The 20,767-nt window shown below is 37.6% G+C and overlaps 1 long non-coding RNA gene across 1 annotated transcript; it reads right to left on the reverse strand.

Moving 5' to 3' along the window:
• Window positions 1–10,509: 10,509 nt before the first annotated feature.
• On the reverse strand, window positions 10,510–20,090 carry LOC123278095 (uncharacterized). The gene is made up of 4 exons (XR_006515363.2): window positions 19,766–20,090; window positions 18,069–18,185; window positions 17,519–17,670; window positions 10,510–10,642 (listed from the first exon to the last, which is right to left on the reverse strand). It is a non-coding gene; the product is annotated as an uncharacterized lncRNA (long non-coding RNA).
• Between the last annotated feature and the right edge of the window lie 677 nt (window positions 20,091–20,767).

The raw sequence follows: 20,767 nt of genomic DNA on the forward strand, positions 1-20,767 counted from the left end.
TTCCTTCTCTGAACAAGTCTCTACTCAAAGATTTTAATCTGGCTTCTCCCTTACAACTATAAAAAATGTGGTAACAAAGACCATCAAAAACTTCTTAGTTGCTAATTTCAGGAGATGTTGTTCAAAACTTATTTTATTTCTTTTTTATTTTTGTTTAACAGCACCCACCTTCCTGACACTCAGCTTCAGTTACACAAAATACTCCCAGTTTTCTTCTCTTTCTGATCTTTCTTTCCCGTCTGCTCTTCCAGCTCTGTTTTCTGCTTTCATTCCTTAACTGTTGATGTTCCTCATGGTTCTTTGCTTAATTACCTTCTCTTCTCAGTCTGCATACTTTCCTTGGTGATCTCAACCAACTCTACGGTTTCAATTTCACCGATGTTCTCAAATTTCTCCCTCTAATACTGGACACTCTCCTGACTTCCTATAAAATATTTACAACTGCTTCTTGACAAGAGCTCCACAGAAACTTCAAACTCAACTTGTTTAATATGGAACATTTACCCGAATATTTTCCTCTGCCAGGAATTTAAAGTATGTCCATTACCAAACAACTGCCAAGATTTGCCCATTCTAAGTCATAAATATATCTTGAATGTCTCTTCCCCTCCATCTCCTCCATTCTCCATTAGCTTTGTCTTGGACAATTATGATGCCCTAAAATTCTGTTGGCTCCTCAATTTATCCTCCTTCCTGACCATGCCTCTCTGTTATCCACAAGAAAAAAATGTAAAGTCCTTAGCTTAGCAAACCCACTCAGAGTTCTTCCAGTCTCCTAAAATTGTCCAGTCAGTCATTCAAGAAAAAATTATTATAATTACTTAATATTTATTTTTTAATATAATGATGAATAAGCCATAGTCAATAAATTTGTGAAATTTATTAAGTAGAGAAGAAAGACAAGTATACAACAAAAGTTTAAAAAATTGGTAGAGACTATGTGTTTGGGGTATATATTCAGTACAGTAGGAGCATGAGAAAAGGAGTAGGCAACTTTTCTGAGTAATAGATATTAGGAAAAGATTTATAGACAAGATGATGCTACACCTGATTCTTGAAAGAACAAGATGGTGAAAGAAGGAGAGTTTTGGAAAGCCCTGTGCTCTAGACTAAATTACTTGAGGTTTCTTGTGTGCTTCCTGCTCTTTCATACTTGCTGTGACTACGCATGTTGCTCCTGTGTCTCCTCTCTCGAATACCTACTTCTCTTTTTCTAAACTATCTGAAATGTAACCTATCATATGAACACTTTTATGACTCCCCCCTGCCCCTGCAAAGACTAAAGCACTCTGTTCTCTCTGATCCAAAGCTTGTTCATACTTCTATTCTGCATTGTGGTGATTTGCTCCCTCTTTTTATTTGGAGGAAGGGGTTATGTGGTTTTCATCTTTGCATCCTGGTTTCTGGCAGATAACAACCACAGTTTCTGTTATCATCTGCTGAGTCCTATAATTTACCAACTGTTTAAGGCACGTTATCTCTAGTTTTCACAATAATCCTTAAATGTAGACATTATTATCGTGCTTATAAATGACAAAGCTAAGGGTCAAAAAGGCCATGTTTGCCCAACTTGATACAGTTGGTAAGTAGTGTGAAGTTAAGATTAAAACTTAGGTGTCAGTCTGTCTCTAAGGCTTGTATCCTTATAAATGAACTAGAGTATCATCCTGGTGGACCCTGAAGGAATGTTGAAAGGATAAATGGATGAATTAATTAATAAATGAATGGTTGAATTCATGATCTTCTGGAGTTAAAATGATAAAAAATTAGGACAAGCCCCACACCCATTAGCTTCCTCTCTCGTATGAGATAATGCCTGAACCCACAAAATTTCATTTCCGGTCTTGCTGCATGTACCCTAATCATCTGTCTTGATCTGCTTGTCTTGAACATAACGACCCACAAAAAATTGTGTGGTTTTAATGACCACTTCCATATCCTAAGATTACACCTAGTATAACATGAAATAGTATAGCTGAAAGTATTTGTATAATGGAGAGCCAAGCATAAGATATTATCTGAAGATTAAAAAGTCTTTTTGTCCAGATAGGAAAACAACCTAATGAATAAATAGCAGTTATTGCTATCATTAAATAGACTTTAGACATATATTTGCACTCATTTCAGATAATTTACTAATACCCTAAATTATAATTCCTTCAGATGCAGTTATACAATAACTAACGTATAGTATAAAAACTCCCAAATAGTAATAAAACTTGTTTTGGTGTCATTTGGTGTTTACCTTGTCTGGAAATCCTAGAAAGAAGAAACCTGAGAGTGGTAAATAATTTTCAGTTTTGTGCATTTTGTACACATCTTTATAAGAAAGTTATGTAATTTGCAACCTCATAAAGATAAAGAAAAGTTGAGACTAGCTGAACCCACTAAATAGCTCATTGAAGTATCTTCACACCCTTGTGGTAGATGCACAATGAGGGTCTGTTATTAACATTCAGTGGCTTTTATATTAGTATACACTAAGCTATGCTGCAGTACCATATGAACCCCTGAATCCAAGGATAGAGTAGGCTAAATGTCCCCAGTGATGTCCGTGTTCTAACCCAGAACCTGCGAATATGTTGCCTGACATTCAAAAGGGGCTTTGCTGATTAAATTAAGGTTTTTGAGGTGGGAAAATTACACAGGATTATCTGGACAGGCCCAATGTAATCACAAGGGTTCTTATAATATGAAGGCAGGAGGGCCAGAGTCAAAGGAGGAAATGTGAAGATAGAAGCAGAGAACAGAGGGAGAGAGTCAGACAAAGAGACAGACAGAGATGTGAAGATGCTACGCTGATAGCTTTAAAGAGGAAGGAAGGGACCACAAGGCAAGGAACGTTGGTGCCCTCTGGAATGTGGAAAAGGCAAAGATACACATTGTTGCCAAAAGCCTCTAGTAGGAATGCAGCCTTGACAATACTTTGATTTTGGCACTTCTGACCTCCAGAAGTGTAAGATAGATAATAAGTTTCCATTGCTTTAAGCCACTTAGTTTGAGGTCATTTGTTACAACAGCAATAGGAAACTAAGACAAAGGGTCCTAATATTTTAAAAAGTTATCACTTTAGACATGCTACATGTCCATGACTGGACAGTGCAGTGGTCCCCAGGACTCAGGTTGATGGAGACACCATCATTTGAAGATCACTGGTTACCATAGCAGAGGGAAAAGAGTATGTGAGGATTTCAGACCCACTCTTCTATACTTTGGTCTAGAAAGTAACAGATGTCACTTCTGTTCATGATCCTTTGGCCAGAAAGTCACATGATCCTGCCTAACTGAAAAGTTGCTGGGAAGTGTAACCTTCCACGAGCCTGAAGGGAAAAACCGGATATTGGTGAGCACTAGCAATGTCTGCCTCAACCTTATACTAGGAAGTTGATAAAATCCTTGGTCCAGAAAAGTGAAGAGAAATCTCTCTGACCTGGCCTAATCGAGATTCTACTCTTCAGTAATTCAGAGTCTGCTCTTCTGTGCCAGTCTGCACTGGGACAACCAGCTCTTTATATTATCGGAGTCTATATTGTTAATTACAGAGAATTCTCGATATCTGAAATTGTTCACATCTAGATGTCATGTAAAACATCTTTATTAACTCTTTTCACACAACTGAGAATTTAAGAAATTTATTTCTCCAATATTGTGTGAAATACCAGCTGCAAGTGCCATTCGTGCTGGTCCACAGCAACCCTTTATTTCTCAGTGTTGTTTTCTGTATCTTATTTGACCCACACTGGAGCTGAGCAAAAACATGTAGCCCACTCTTTCTTTTTATAGAAGAGAATAGCTCAGTGGCATAATGAAACCTGAAAACAGCACCCCAACACACTATTGAACACCCCACATTTTCACGAATGCTGCTAGAGTACTCTAGAACTGAAAGCTTAATCACTTCATGCAAACTTTATGTAATTTTTTTCTGTACATTACAATATTCTCACTTGGTTGTAATGTTACGGTATATGTAATTAAATGTTATAGATGAGAAAAATTAAATTAAATATATATATTCACATATGTATATGAAAGAGGGATAACATTAAGACAATAACAGCTAGACCACTCTAGTTGTGGTAGGCAGACTTCTAAGAAGGCCCCCAATAACCCCTACTCTTGTATAATCTCATGCCCTTGTGTGAACTCCTCCCCTCGAGTGTGGAATGGACCTAGTGACTTGCTTCTCATGAATAGAATATAGCAAAAGTGATGAGATGTCACTTAAATGATTAGGTTACAAAAGATTGGCTTTCCTCTCACTCACAGATGCTCTCTCTTGCTGGTTTGATGAAGCAAGCTCCCATTTTGAAGAGACCTATGTGGCAAGGAACTGAGGCTGATCTCTGGCCAATAGTCAGTGAGGAAATGAAGCCCTCTGTCCAAGATGCAAGGAATTGAATTCTGACAGCAACCACATGAATGAGCTTGGAGGTCAAACCTTCCTCAATTGAGCCTCAGGATTAGACCACAGCCCCCAATGGCACCATGATTGTAGCCTGTGGGATACGCTGACCAGAGGACCCAGTTAAGTTGCTTCTAGATTCCTGACCCACAGAAATTGTGAGATACCAAATGTGTGTTGTTTTAAGCTGTTAAGTTTTGGGTAATTTATTGTACTGTAATAGATAACTAATACACTAGGTTTTTTGTTTGTTTCATCTTTTATGTTAGAAAGACTCAATAATTTATAACTAGGAACAATGTAATAATTACAGTGATATTGTCTCTTCTAAATTTTTGTGACAGAAAAGCACAGATCTTTAAACTTTTAGGCTTATCTCTTCTTCCCCAAACTATTTTTTTTAACAAAATTTCCCTTTAAATCCTTTAAATCTTGTCACATACATAAAAGTAATCTAAGCTGGTAGAGAGGAAGACTGGAGAAGTCAACTTATTTCAGAACATAAATATAGATTTATGTTGGTCAACTGATGACACTGCATGCAATATTGGCACAAAGGCACACATTCAATAAACAATTGAAAATCAGAATGAATCAATTCCAGTGCTATAAGCTTTGAAAACCCAGTCCTTAAATGCAAGTCAGCATCAGAAGAGTATTAATCATCTATCAACAAGACCAAAAAGAAAAAAATTACATAATTAATAATCTACTATATCAAGATATAAACATATTTTAAAGAAAATAAGATATACGCTTAATAAAAGGAAATTATATTGAACATCAAATTATCAGAAGAGAAAACCATTCTGAATCTATACTTCTTATTACAAATACATTGCCATAAAAAAGGTATAATTCAGTAAAAAGCTCCATATTTTAGATGCAAAAGATTGAGTTATATACATATATTCCAGAGTAACATTTCCTCCAATTCCAAAGTTTAGGATTTTATTTCCAGTAGTTTTTGAGAGGCCAAGAATCAAAACAATGTAGTTTTATATGTGAAAGACAACAATTTGAATGGTAACTTGAAATCAATTGGAAACTAATCAGTCCCTAGAAGACAGTTGTAATTCACATTACAGGGCTAACCCCTTAAGCATCTAATGTAACTGCAAATTCGGCACACTAAATGAAGCCTTTCCATTGCACAAGAGAATAATTTCATATGAGTCACGGTTTCTGCAGTGCAATACATAGCATAGCCTTGACAAAATCTCTAACCTTAAATATAATACTAATCAAAACAATTCCAGGCAACATTGTTTATTATGTTATTATCTGGAATTATCTGGTAAGGATTGAGTAGTTTGTCAATAATTAGGCTTTCACATAATTTGTGACTAGAGTTCTCAACTCTAAAATCTGGGAAGTTTAGTCACTTGATGAAGTTGGGCAAAATGCTAATCCTCATCCTCAGTTTTCTCCCCTCTAAAATGGGAAGTCTGGAACAAATAATCCTGTATCAATCTGCTTTTGCTGCATAACAAACCACTCCAAACTTAGTGGTTGAAGACAGCAACTACTTATACCAATGGGTTGGTAGATCTCAGCTAGACTCACTCATGCATCTGCTGTTAACTAGCTAGTCAGTTTCGGTTAGCTGATTTTGATGGCGTCTCTGGGAAAACTCAGCTCTCCTTCACTGGACTGTTCTTATATTTCCCCTGCAGACCAGCCCAGGCATGGTCTCATGGCCATGGAAGGGGTCTACAAAAGGAAGCAGAAATGCAGAAGTGTGTTTCAAGCTTTTGCTTGTTTCAAGTCAGTTATAAGCCCATTGGCCAAAACAAGTCACACAGCCAAGTTAGGATCAGGGTGCGAGGCTGCTACCAAAGGGCATGGAACAATTTTTCATGGAAAACTGGAGCCACTAATACAATCAATTTGTGAGAATCTGTAAGGTTCATTTTCAGCATACAATTGATTGAGTGTATTTTTTGTTGTTGTTGTTTTTAAGAGGCCTCCAGCACAAAATACTGGGAAATATGCTGAGGGAGAACAAGAAATATAGAAGAAAGAAAACCAGCTACCTTTCTTTGACAACAAGGCTCTGTGTAATTGGATATGAATAGCCTATACCTGAAAAGAGATTAGACTTATCTCAATTAAAAGTTAGTGCCATACAACTTGCTGATCTACCTTTCGTTCATTTTCCTCTTAATATTTTGCTATCAAAGTTTTTCAAAACTATATTATAACCAAGCAAGGAATATTCAGAGGATAACCGTATTCAATGAATACATGATTGCATACATTAATTCTCACTTCTCATTCTCATTCACAGAAGAAAAAGAAATAAAAAGATAAGAAAAAAGAAATTAAAAAGGAGAGAATGATATAGTATTTTTTAAGAGAAACAGTATTTATTTTTACACATTTCCTTTAATGCTTATCGGAGGCTCCTTGTAATATCAGACAGCATCTTCGTGAGGTAGTTGTACTGATAGATATTGAAGAGTAATTTGGACCAAATCAGTTGCACTGTGATGTCATCCCCAGGAATTGTATTATAAGCCACAACTAGATAAAGAAATTCTTTCCTTATTGACCTCTTCTTTTAGGACCAGAGAGGGAACCTATTAAATTTCAGGCTCAAATCATGCCCATAGACAGTCTTAAAATCCAAGGCTATAAGTCATAATCTCGGCCACTGGTTAAATCACTCAGTAATAAAAACGTGTTTCTCCCCTGTTTCAAAGGATAACCCTGAGAACTAAGTATGATAGAGGACAAAACTATGCATACCCATATAAATCACAGATGTGCTTTAGTAATAGTCGTGAAATCTCTGCTTCCAACTCCTCTCTCTTCTTTTCCTCTCAGGTGGATCCCAAGACTTTAAACAAACACACTTACAGAGGTGTTGATACTTTTGCCCATACAAATGGTTTAAGGTAATATTCAACTCTATAATCCAAATTTTCTAAGAATTCCTCATTGGGTTAAAAGCTGTGACCAATTTTACTGATGCATGAAAATTAACTGACATAATCAACTATTGTGCCAAGAAGAGAAATCTGATAGTTTGGCTTCTAAAGCATTTATCTAACTAATATACCTGGGGCAGGGTTGGGGCAGTGGGGGCTGCTGTCAATCTACAGTGGTCCTTGGCATATTCAAAATCTCTTACAGATTCATATTTTATCTTAGACAAATCCTTTGAATTTTATATTTTACTTCATAACATGGCCTTATTAGGGCAGCATAAAAGTATTTGAAATTTTTTGCCAGTTACATTACTTATCTTCTTTTGTTCCAAATCCCCATGCAAATTGGTTGCATGGCCCATATAACCCATGTCCCACTGCCACATGCCCCAGTCCGGGAAACATGACTCTAGGCTGGTCTGTTCTGTGTTATCTGTATTATCCTGATAATCAAAGTTTCCTTTTCTCTAAGTTAAAACAAAATCCTAACATAATTTTGTGTATTGGGTATTAACCCTGGAATTACTGACTTTAAAGTCATCGTACAGATCTCACTTGCCTTCTTTGTCAGGACCCAATTCTTATTTGAAAAATTACATGAGGTTAATTTCAATTTCCCTTGAAATTTCACTTGGCTAACACAAAATGCCACAATTTTATCTTCCAATTCACTGTCTGGTGAATTGTTCTCCACTATCAATAAAGTTATTGAGCCGACGTTTATGAAATGAGCCCCCAAAAGGAGGCAAAACTTTATGCAAGTCAAAAAGGATGGGATATGGTATGGAGCTATACTCCAAAATGGGTCAGAATCTGTCTCCTTCGTTCTGTAGGCCTTTCACACACTCTCAAATTCCTGGGAAAAACACGCACTCTTAAAATGTCATATTCCATGACCATTCATTAGCTTTATACTACTATTCAAGCCCATGATTTCAGAAAGTTCTTCCCAAATGGTTCAGGGTGAAACCGGGTTTTTCTAACTACCATTTAAATCATCAAATCAGAATACGCTTCTTTGCACTTAATTTGATTTTAATTTATGCCTGGTGCAAAGTACATCATGCAAATCCCCCCCTGAGCAGTTTGCAAAGATAAAATTTTAACTAGGGGTGGAGGCAGAGGCAGAGGCGGCCAACCCAGGGAGCCGGGATCTCATGCTCTAGGTCCTGAGAAAGAACGGTGATGGGAAAGGAAGTAGCAAAGAGCAATAAACTAAAGAGAAGAAAAACATGCTTTGTTTAGACTATTCCTTATTTATAAAAACCAAAGAGTGAAATGTATTTTCAGCTTAGCTCTTAATTTAGAAAAGAATCTGAAGGAAGCCCCCTGCTGGCCACTCTAATTTCTGCCCTCTTTACTCCTTAAAAAAAAGAAAGAAAAGTCTCTTTCCTCACCTATATTTAAGACATAATTTAATCTTCTATGATTATATTTGATATATCTCTCATTAATTGAAATAAATGCACCAAACATAAATTGCTAAAGGCAGTTAGGTAACTTGTCTTTCCTTGACCATAAGAAAAAAAATTAGTCTTTAAAAAATATGTACAGGTATTTTATTTTAAAGCTGCATTTTAAATTATGTCACTAGTAGATTTATTTTTGTTATTTATACCTTATCAGAAGAAAAAGTTTGTGCTGATTATCTCAAAGTCATAGAGGTCTTTAAAAATAATAAATCAGAGTTTTATCCAAAATTCTTTATAATAAGTGTCTTTTGTTCTAGAAATTTAAGTGGACTGTGCATAGCAAAAGTCCTGGGGCTGTATTTGTTTCATGCTGTAACTTGAATCTATGATGAAGTCATTCCATAGACTTACTCTTTAGAAAAATAGATCTCCTTAGGGCAGCCTGACCCAAGTCGCACAGGAATGTAAATAAAAATGACTGAGCATTTCTCTCTTTACATAAAACAAATATTTTACTACACTGCATACCATAATAACCTTTCTTACTTCCAACACAGAAATATTAATATCTATCATACACAATTAAATACTCAAAGCCTATTTGTAAAGTAAAAGCAGCGATAGAAAATGACATCACTTACACTTAGTTACATGATCAAAAGAAAGCGTGATTAATGAAACAGAAGTGTTCTCATGGAGAGCTTGTGCCCTGTGACAGTGACGGTTACATCAGAACAAACTACATATAGCATTTATCTTCGTTTTGCTCCAGGATCTGCTGAGTAGAGCATTTGGGCATGTGTGAACAGTGCAGAGAGACTGACAGCTTCTTCGGTATTGACTTGGCCTTTGTCCAGGCCTTCTCTTACATGGCTGACCCTGTCCTCATCTCTGCTGTCATTGACTGAACAAGTGCATGGACGGGCCATTTGACATCCTCTCTGTTAGACCAGGGATGAGTCGACTACTCACAGCCTGCTTCATGAGTCAGTTTTGAGAATGTTATTATTCTACACAACACCCTTGACCTCTCAGAGTAGGTGGTGTAAGCATAAAGGTTGCCAGGACGTGCTAAACTTTTCCTGAGACAGAGTCCAGTCAACAACTTTTACAGTCCTTCTGGACTGAGATTTGCCTAACACCTACAAGATGGTCATGAGACAGTCAGCGGACTAGAAATGTATCGCTTCACTAGGTTTTCAGATTGATAACAAGAAGGTAAGCAACTGTGTCATCCAGGAAGTTCCAAAGTCCAGAGTCCATTCAGAGGCAACTACAGCAGCTCCCTTTCCTAGGTCCAGGAGTTCTCCCACCAAATGAAGTCCAGTGGGGCGGCTTCCCGTAGCTAAATCGAACAGACCACAGCCTGCCCAACTAAAAGCCAAATGAGAGGGCAAGGGTCCCCAAGAGTCATGGGACAACTGGAAAAGTCCCTACAGCTGTCACACACTGAAACAGAAAGCGTCTCCTGGCTGTGTGGAAAGGACATCAAGGAAGCATGTGGGGGTCAAGCCAGAATCTGCATGTTAAGCCAGCGAGGGTTTGTTCGGGCTTCCAGTTTAGATGGAGAATAATGATTTCTCTATTATTTTTGCTGTTTTGTTCATTTGTTTGTGAAAATAGAAGTTCTCTCTCCAGCCTGACTGCATCCCTGCTCTTTAATCCATTGGATGGTAATTGAAACCTTCCATTGCAGAGCTGCTCCTGATGAGGGCAATATTGACCTCGTCCTCCCTGCTGTGGCTTCCCTGTGCAGGGCACCATGGCCTTCACAGATCGGATGTCACTGTCCTTAAAAGGAAGAATTCCAGCGCACTTGAGAGCTGGACGGAGCCAGTGAAGCAGCCCCTGAGAAGCTCCAGGTACATCTTTAACAGTTCCTGTTTATTTTCCTGAGGGGAGATTACGAGAAGGAAATAAGATCACATTTTTTTAGTGTTTTCATGATGCAAGTTATCACTGAAACCAAATACTATTCTGAGTCGACCCTAAAGGGATGCACAATTCTAATATCTGTTTAATTAATCAAAATATTCATTCATAAATATAAAGCATTCTATTTGTGTTTTAGAGGATGCATTTACAGTATATACTCATAAATATTTAAATATAGGCAGTATGCTTGGCAGAGAAAATCTTAAAATTTTCAGAGGTCTTCATTATTCTGGAAAGTTTTGAGGGGAAATAGAATTTTAATAAAACAGCTGTTTACTTAATCATAGAAAAGGCAAATAAAATGATTTTCTAAACTCTGTAGGAAAAACAGATATATCAGATTATAAATTGCAAATGCCTTTCTCATTTCAGACGTCCACCTGATGACAACATTGGCTACGTTAGTAACTGTGTAATATTAGGAATCTTGGGAAACAGTACAAAGCCTGGAAAAATTTTTGTTTTTATATATACAACTGTATCTGTATATATGTAAGCATATATATATAGAACCTCATAAACCTATATCAGTATTAGTATTTTAATATGGATTAGAATAGTTTAGGAACTTATATTAATAGAAAACACATCCGGATTTATTAAATTTTTTTATGCTTTTTTTTTTTTTGGTGAGGAAGATTGGCCCTGAGCTAACATCTGTTACCAATCTTCCTCTTTTTTTGTCCTCCACAAAGCCCCAGTACATAGTTGTATATCCTAGTTGTAGGTCATTCTAGTTCTTCTATGTGGGATGGCACTACAGCATGGCTTGGTGAGCTGTGTGTAGGTCTGCTCCCAGGATCCGAATCAGTGAACCCCAGACCGCTAAAGCAGAGCATGAGAACTTAACCACTCGGCCACGGGGTAGGCCCCTTGATTTACTAAAATGTTAATAACTATAGATATACACATGCACACAAATAGGGAGAATACCATTTGACAACGAAGGCAGAGATTGGAATTATACAGCTGCAAGCCAAGGGACACCAAAGATTGCCAGCAAACCCCCAGAGGCTAGGAAGAGGCAAGGAAGGATTCCCCTACAGATTACACAGACAGCCTGGCCCTGCCAACCCTCAAATTCAGACTTTTAGCCTCCAAAACTGTGAGACTATAAATTCCTGTTGTTTGAGCCACCCAGTTTATGGTACTTTGTTCCGGCAGCCCTAGGAAACTAACATAGATACTGTTGACCACGTCTTTAGTCTTCACTCACCACATTTTCTTAAAATGCTTTTGTCTGCAGATTTCCACCCACCAAATTCTTCCAGGAGACCTGCTGCTGCAGGATTCTTCATGGTCCCTCACGTTCTGATGTTCCTTGAGAGACCTCAAACAACCCTACAGTCTCAACTATCACCAATACGTTCGGGCTTCTCCAGTTCCTGTCTACAGTTTGAACTCCTCTAAAGCCCCATGGGCCAACCTACTGGCCGTCTTTCCCTGCAGCCCACCAAACTCCATGATATTAGGAAACCTCACCCATCCTTTCATCCATGTCCCTAAAGCTCATGTTCCCTTGGGAGTTCTGCAATGAGACTCGTCACTCCTCCACTTTTATAATATCTTCAAGGGCAAGAAATACATCTTGGTGAACTCTGACCTAAAGGGGAGTTGGAAAAGTCTTGAAAACCCTGACGAATTTGGCACGTCTCCCTTCCCTTCTCCCACTGCTCTCGTGTCCTGGCAGTGAAGTATACCATCTCCTACATCCCAGGACTGCTTCCAAAAGGACCTCAAGATGGGAACAAGCCTTTTTCTCTCTCTCTTTGGCCCCAGGTGAAGAGCAGGGAATCAGTCAGACAAAGATGCCTACAGGCAGGCTACAGGTCAGACTAAGATGAGGAAACGAGAGAAGCAGGGAGCATCCACCCTTGAGGCCACCAAGAAGGGACCTACCTCTGTTCATCATCCTAAGGGCCTTCTTTCGCAGCTTTCAACTCAATTTTACCCTGCTTCAGAACAGCTTTAACGGTATAATAAATTTCTGCACTAGCAGGAAAAGAACTTTTCCTATTTATTTACTTATAATTTTTTATGTGAATCTTTTTCCAAAAATGGATAGAGTAAAAGCAATGACAAATTTTGACTGGGGAGTGCCAATCTTGACAGTTTTTAAAAGCTGCAACATTGGGATGCAATTCAGCTCTCTGCTATGAGGGTTTCCAAAAAGCAACTAAAATTAAAACGTTTTTGTTCTATATTTTGTTATCCAAAAAATGGCATTTTATGTAAAAAAGGAAAAATTTTATTGGAGGCATGCAAATCAGGAGAATTGATCAGTTCAGGGGCTAAACAAAGAGTTAAACAAAGAGGGCAGACCATCAAAGTACTATTGAAACTTTTTGTTTTTTTTTTTTTTTGAGGAAGATTAACCCTGAGCTAACATCTTCTCAAAATCCTCCTCTTTTTGCTGAGGAAGACTGGCCCTGAGCTAACATCCTTGCCCATCTTCCTCTACTTTATATGTGGATGCCTACCACAGCATGACTTGCCAAGCAGTGCCATGTCTGCACCCAGGATCCAAACTGGCGAACCCCAGGCCACTGAAGCAGAATGTGTAAAATTAACCACTGTGCCACCTGGCCAGCCCCAAAAAGTTTTTTACTTACCAGTATTTCTCATCCTTGCTAGAACAGCAGAATGGTAGTACATTAAAGTAACAAGACCCATCTTTATCCTTCTGATAAGTATCTGAGTATCACATCTGCATACTATGCCTTCTGGTAGAGGCTCTTTTCCTGATTCACAGCCAACACCTTCTCATTGTGTCCTCACAGGGTGGAAGGGGTGCAAGATCTCTCTGGTGCAAGCCTCTTAATGCGGCACTAATCTCATTCAAGAGAGCTCCACCTTCATGACCTAAGCCTACCTCCTAATACTATCATCTTTGAAGGTTAAGATTTCAACATATTAATTTTTGTTGTTATTAGTGCCCTCCAGTCGATTCTGACTCCCAGAGACCATGGATACAGCAAAGCGGAAACCTGTCCTGTCTTTTTGCATCATACTCTCACCTTCTGGTGCGATATCAGACAGTGCTCTGCTACTGCTAATAGGGTTTTCAAGGGCAACGTTTTTGGAAGTGGGTAGCTAGGTCTGAATTAGTCTGGAAGCTCTGCTGAAACGTGTGCACCATGGGGACCCCTGTTGGGATTTGAAATACGGGTCCCATAATTTCAGCAACATGCAGCGGCCACAGTATGACAACTGACATGTGGGTGGTATGATTCCCTGAACAGGAAATGAAGCTGGGTTATGGCAATAAGAATGCCGAATCTTAACCACCAGATGACCAGCACTGACTGCATCTGAATTGCGAAGGGACACAAGCATTCAGACCGTAGCAACCATGAAAGAAGCTATAAATAGAAATAGAAATACACAATCTTTTAGTAGGAGAAGCCTCAATGTTGCACAGATGTGACATTTCTTCAAATTATTTTATAAATTAAATACAACTCCAAGAAAATTTTAAAAATAACTGTAGTTTGGCAAACTGATTTTTTTTAATTATACAGGTGAGAATTGCCAAAATAGTTTTGAGTAAGAAGAGAAATGAAAAGAAGACACTGTTCATAGTACCAAATATATTCAAAAGATACAGTAATTAAAACAGTATTCTCAGGGCCAGCTCAGTGGCATAGTGGTTAAAATTGTGCACTCCACTTTGGCAGCCTGGGGTTCGTTGGTTTGGATCCCAGGTGTGGTCCTACACACTACTCAGCAAGCCAGGCTGTGGCGGCATCCCACACACAAAATGGAGGATGACTAGCACAGATTTTAGTTCAGCAACAATCTCCCTCAAGCAAAAAGAGGAATATTAGCAACAAATGTTAAATTGTTAACTCAGGGCCAATCTTCCTCACCAAAAGAAAAAAAGTCAGTATGCTGGAATAGACAAATAAATCAATGGGACAGATAAAACAAACTCAGCAATAGATTCAAATATTTATAAATTGTAGTAAATGATAAAGTTGTAAATTAGTGGAGATACTGTAAAATTGTAAATTAGTGGAGAAATGCATTGCAATTCAATAAATTGAGCTAGGAAAAACAGTTTAATATTTTTGGATAAAACATATATTAAAATAAATTCCAGCTGAATGAAATAGATAAAGGTAGAAAAATGAAAAGGAGAAAATATAGATAGCTATTAATGTGATATTACTGTGAGAAGGCCTAAGTGTTAAACCAAGGTGAAAAATTGCAAAGCAGTTACTCCACAGTGTGATTTAATAACTAATTATCTACTTAATTTAGAATCAGCTGGGTTATTTGCTAAAAACAGTTGCCAGGGCCATACCAAAGGATTTAGGAGTAATATACCCTGATGGTAGGGCCCAGGAATCTGTGTTTTAATGAACACACTTAGGAGATTCTGAGGCACACGAAATTTGAAAACCACTGCCAGGCAGGATAAGATTGATAGATTTACCAAACAGATGTGAAAATTTCTATGAAACAAATACACAAAAATCAAGAGTCCAAAGAAAACCTGATAAACAACCAAATTGCAATGTTATATAACAAAGGGTTGAATAATCAACAGAAAAACAAATTAGTAAGAAAGCTTTGACTTTCTCAAAACAAAAGTGGAGAAAGGATAGGAAGAGGCAATTCACAAATAGAAGAAGACAAATAAGCAAATACAAAAAAAAAAAACCAGTGAATTCTCACTTGCAAAATAAAACCAGATGCAGATTCTGTTACAAATTGAGAAAGATGTTTTTAAGTATAATGACAAGTGTTGGCAAATGGACTTGTCCCTCTCAGATATCATGTGAGAGTTTCATGTGATACAATTTTGCTGGAGAGCTATTCAGCAATATGAATCAAGTAGCTAAAAATTATTAATATCTTCTGACCTAGTAATTTCACTCTTCGCGAGTTATCCTGAGAAAATAATCAGGTGGTGTACCAAATAATTATGCCCAAGGAAAACTAAATAAAAGCAAAGATTAACCCACGGCCTTATGTACAACAGGGAGAAATGAAAACAATAACAATTTCTCAAAGAGAGGAGTTTTTTGTATTATTTAATAATTTAGAAAATGCTCATGATATAATTTTAAATGGAAAAGAGCAGGACACAGAACATTACTCAGATCTATGACTCCAAATCTGTAAAAAAAAAAAATATATATATATATATATGTTTTCATATATATTTACTAAAGGTACTGGGAAAATACGAATCTCAGAGAATTTTAATACTATATGGTAGTTTCAATTTCTTCTTTAAAGGAAATATGTTACTTTATTGGTTAAAAATTATAGGAAAAAAGTGGTTAACATATTTCCCCAAACAATACCGGCATGCCATAAAATATTTTCAAAGCTTTCACTTGGAAGTATATTCGAGGCCTAGGGCTACTCTTTATCATGCTAGAGGAGAAACAGCACAAACATTCTGAAAGATGCCTACACCCTCATCCCACCTCGTCAATTACTTTTTTCTGAGTGATTTATAGAAAATAAAGACTAGATCCACAGATAAACATTTGCACACAGAGATACACATATACACGTTTTTTGTATATATTAATGTAAATTCATATTATATATGTGTATATATGACATACACAATATAAATTATATATCCATACCTTTATATATCTGTAATTTTTAGCTGCTCGGTTTGGGGTCAAAGTATCTATTAACTTTTCAGAACACTTTAGGAAGTATTTATTTTTAGAAAGGCATGTAGCACAGCTCATCTCAATTTGGACTAGCCACTGTTCAAGGGGCCAATAGTCACACACGGATAGCGGCTACCCTACTAGCACAGCTCTACATAAAGGACATATGCGTGTTTACTGCACTATACTTGTAATTTTCTATAGGTTTTAAATATTTCAAAACAAATAGTTGGAGGGAAAAGATGTGTAAAAGCACTTCCAATCACATGTATTCATCTTCAAACAGTTTACTCTTTCTCATCCTTGCTGAAACATGTTTAATACACATTATACATTAATATGCATTTTTGCTTTTCAAGCAGTGGTGTCCCCACAGGACCATATTACGATCTTTCAACTCTTTGTAGAGTTTCATGGCACTTAAAAAATGATGTCACACCTAACAAACAAACTAACTGCAATGACACTAAAATAGGAAAAGGGTCCTTGGCATGGCTCAAAAAGTCATATGTATAATTTTTACATCGGTGCTGTGATATGTGGTCCAGCAAGCGAGATGGCATCTTCGTTGCTCCCCCAACAAGAACCTGTCGTTCTTGTCATGAACCAGAATCACAGCTTCTGCACTCTGGTTCTGGGAGGGAGAGTCCTCTCTGACCTCGTCTGTCTCTTGTGACAAGGAGACAGATTTTAGCTTGTCCAAGAAAAGATAACCCCTGCTGCTCCTTGCTTGGAAGGAAAAACACATTCTCCTTCCTAGGAGAGGTTGAAAAGAGAGTTGAGTGCAAGAGTATGTAAAGAGCCTTCATTTTCAACTGGTCTCCATTTAATTTCTCTGCCTAGTGCAGCCTTGTCATGAGGGATGCTGGCAACAGGCTGCATCTCCCCTTCTTGCTGCTCAGATTGTAACTTATTTTGACAACAGTCTCTTTTTCAGTAATAAAAAATCAATTCTACTTTCCTCCATTTACGTAACAAAAACATGGGCTGTTTGTTGATGGGATTGCCACATATTTTTTGTGATCCAGAATGCTGAAGTTTGAGGGAGAGGGAAAATTAAAAAGAAAAAACAACAAAAAATCAGCTTTTACTGGGAAAAAAAAAAATGGCAGTAATACGGCTACCCTAATTTGAATGGAACAAAACCAATACTTGTACTTCCTGTTCCTCTTAAATACCTTTCTGGCATACCTGAGTTCTCACAGTCCTGGAGAGTCATTAGAGATGAGAAAACTTTGTGATTGTTTCGGAACGTCAAACACGCTGCATGAGATTGCAGAGAGGTCCTTGTGGAGAGGATGGGGGGCTATCTTGTTAAGCCAGCTATCAGCTGCACAGCCAGACTTTTAAGATAAAAGTTAAGAATAAAAACATGTTTTAGTTCCTCAAACAAAGAAAGGAAGAAAAGCACTTTGCTCTTGATTCAGAATAAGTTGTTTAAATGTAATGAAAACTTTAATTTGTAAGTAGATAAAAACACTCAGTTATTGTCTTAATCATTTTATTAGTATTCTCAACTAAGAATATGTAAAACATATGGATATGTATATATATTCAGCTCCAAACATGAAGTTTGAAGGCAATCTGTGCACTCCCTCTATAGCTTTTAAAATTGAATATGACATATAATATTCATTCAGATTATTTTCTCTTATTTAATCTTCAATGAAGAAAAAAATATAATTTTCTTCCCGGGGAAGCAGAGATTTCACAGTGGCTTTAATAAAGCAATCACTTTTACCTCTAGGTATAGGTGATTTCCCTAAGGGTCACAAAAAGCTGACGTTGATCTGTGTTCATCAAAGCAGACAAGTTGTTAAACGAAAGAATCAGTATGAGCTGCTTCCCGCGAACTGAACTAGGAGAGGAGAATGAAAGAGATGAACTTTACGGACAGACACACATATATTCCCTTTCTCCTCCCTCTCTCCCTCTCCTTCTCCCACTCTGTCTCCCTTTCTCTCACTCTCTCTCTCTCTCTGTGGCTCTCTCTCTCTCTCTCTCACTTTCTTGCCCTACTTTCCCCCCAAGTACTGTCTGCAGTAGCAGCCATATTGAGAAGGCCCCTCAACTCTGTTGAGAGATACTGGAACTTGAAAGGAAAATTTCTTTCCTTTCCAAAACTGTGCAAATTCAATATTGTTCGTGAACTTTGCAAATCATTTTATTACTTTAGACTTCATGGTTTCTTTGTCTCCTCTCTCTGTGTCACATTCTGTGCCACTGGCTGTGGGCCTGGCTCTCTCACACACATGCTCACCTAGAGAGGCATCCATATTGATCCCTTGCAGAGACTTCTTACTTAAAGTCTATTTCCTCTCCAAATTAAGAAGAGTCAAAGACCTAGATCCATTAAATGAATGACCGTTTCCTGACATTTAAAATAAACAATCTGGGAGAACATTTTAAAAGAATAAGAGAAATCTACCAAAATTTAGCAATAAGGAGACACATGAGGAGGGTACGAAAGTAAGAAGCTTTCTTTTATCACTTCCTCATGCCAAAAACAGAAGTGGGAAGTATGGCACTCATGAAAAACTTTTGAAATGTAGTAGTTCCAGTTTCAAAATTCGTCCCAATAAATGTAGACACGACAACTTTAATCTAGTTGTTTATCCTGGATACCAAATTCAAACATTCTACCAAAATCTGAAGATATTTTCTGAATAAAAATATTTTTTCTCCCTTAAAGCTAAGCCCCATGGATAAGTAGAGAACTTGTAAAACTAGTTCCACCAGCAAACAATAAAACCTTCATGCCCTATTTACCACATTAGAAGAAAGCAACGTTCTCCTGTTTTCTCTTTCTTGTTTTAGCCTGAACACATGGCTTTTTCTGAAGCTATGCCAGGTTCAGATCAGATACTATTAGGGCAGTGATGACTGTGGGTTGCTGCACACTCCCCTCATGCTTTCTCCTACGAGATCCCTTTAAAGTTTCTGTCTGGCCCTGTTTCCATGTGAACGTGTATGTGTGAGCACCTCTGGAGGATATTAAGTAGTTATACCATCAATAAATGCTGGTGATGCTTATCTCTCTATTTCTCTGGATTCTAGCATGCAAGACTTGAGATGACCTACTAAGATAAAGATCTAAGTGATAAGCGTTAAAGAGAAAAGACACAATTTGATTGGAAAAGACTTAAGAAGAAAATGTGGAGGTTATTTTCTGCAATATGTGTCCAGGGTGACTGTTCTGCAGGGCTTGTTTTAGAACCCTTGCTAAATTCTTCATGTTTGATTCATTGTGATGAATGAGTTAACCAATGAGTTCAGAATACTTAATAAAGTCTTTATGTAGAAAATTAAAACGGGGGGGGCGATTTTTGGTGGTTCTATTTTTTTAATGTTTTTATTCCACTCTCATTTCCAAGAAGGTGTAAATGTTTCTGTGGTAGAATGCTTGCCTCCACACTGCCTTCTCCACCCTTGACCTACCCCTCTTTTATTCTTTTCTTCTGTTTTCTTAACTTTCTCTCTCCCCGTCAAATATCTGATGGAGAGAGGGAGTAAAGTTAAGGCTTGATCATTTTCAGTTTCATCACCAGCCCTGCCTTGAGTACTCTTAAAGTTTTTCCTAGTATAATCAAGTAGACATCCATATTAATAGTTATGCTAAATTACTAAAGTAAATATTCCTGAAAATGTAATGGTTGAAATAAAACTCTAGAGTAACAATCTGAATGGGGACGGGGGTGGGGGGCTCTGCTCCACTCAGTCATTCAGGAATCTAACTCAGAACGAGGGCAGTCCTTCCATCTTCAACATGCGGCTTCTAAGGTCTGTCTTGTCATCAGTATTTCAGCCTGTAGGAAGGAAGAAAGAGCCGTAGGAGTGAGCATGCAAGTTTTCAAGGCAAGGCTTGAATGACATCTATCACTTTTGCTCACACTTCAGTGGAAACAACCTAGTCTTGTGGCCACAACTAGCTGCGGAGGGAGCAGGAAAATATAGTCTGTGGCCAGGCAGCTTTGACCCAGTTATGACTCTATCTTACTATGGAAGCAACGGAGCAGAGATTTTTGTGGACAATTTGCAATCTCCACCACACCCTTCAAGCCCCTTTTATGGTCTTAATAAAAACATGAGAATAAGATGTAGGCCCAAGAATCAATTGTCCTAGATCCTTTGCAGAACAAACTATTCCTATGGCTTACATTAGTTATCTGCAGCGGGAATGCATTTGCTTGATGAAGTGTTAAGGTTTTCTTATGAATTATTTCACGGATGTGTTAGGAGAATAAAATGAGAAAATATATATGAAAGCTGTTTGGAAAAGCTAGAAGAGTTACATAGTTCTATAGTGTTAGCAATTAAGTTAAATTATTCTTTCACTGTTCAAATCTAAGAAGTTAGTTTGGGCCTATGAAGCCAGTGCCCAACATTTCCATAATCAAATAAAATAGAAGGACTAACAGGTAAACTGAGAAAGGAATCCAC

This window comes from Equus asinus, chromosome 18, assembly GCF_041296235.1.
Source record: "Equus asinus isolate D_3611 breed Donkey chromosome 18, EquAss-T2T_v2, whole genome shotgun sequence".
Classification (NCBI taxonomy): domain Eukaryota; kingdom Metazoa; phylum Chordata; class Mammalia; order Perissodactyla; family Equidae; genus Equus; species Equus asinus.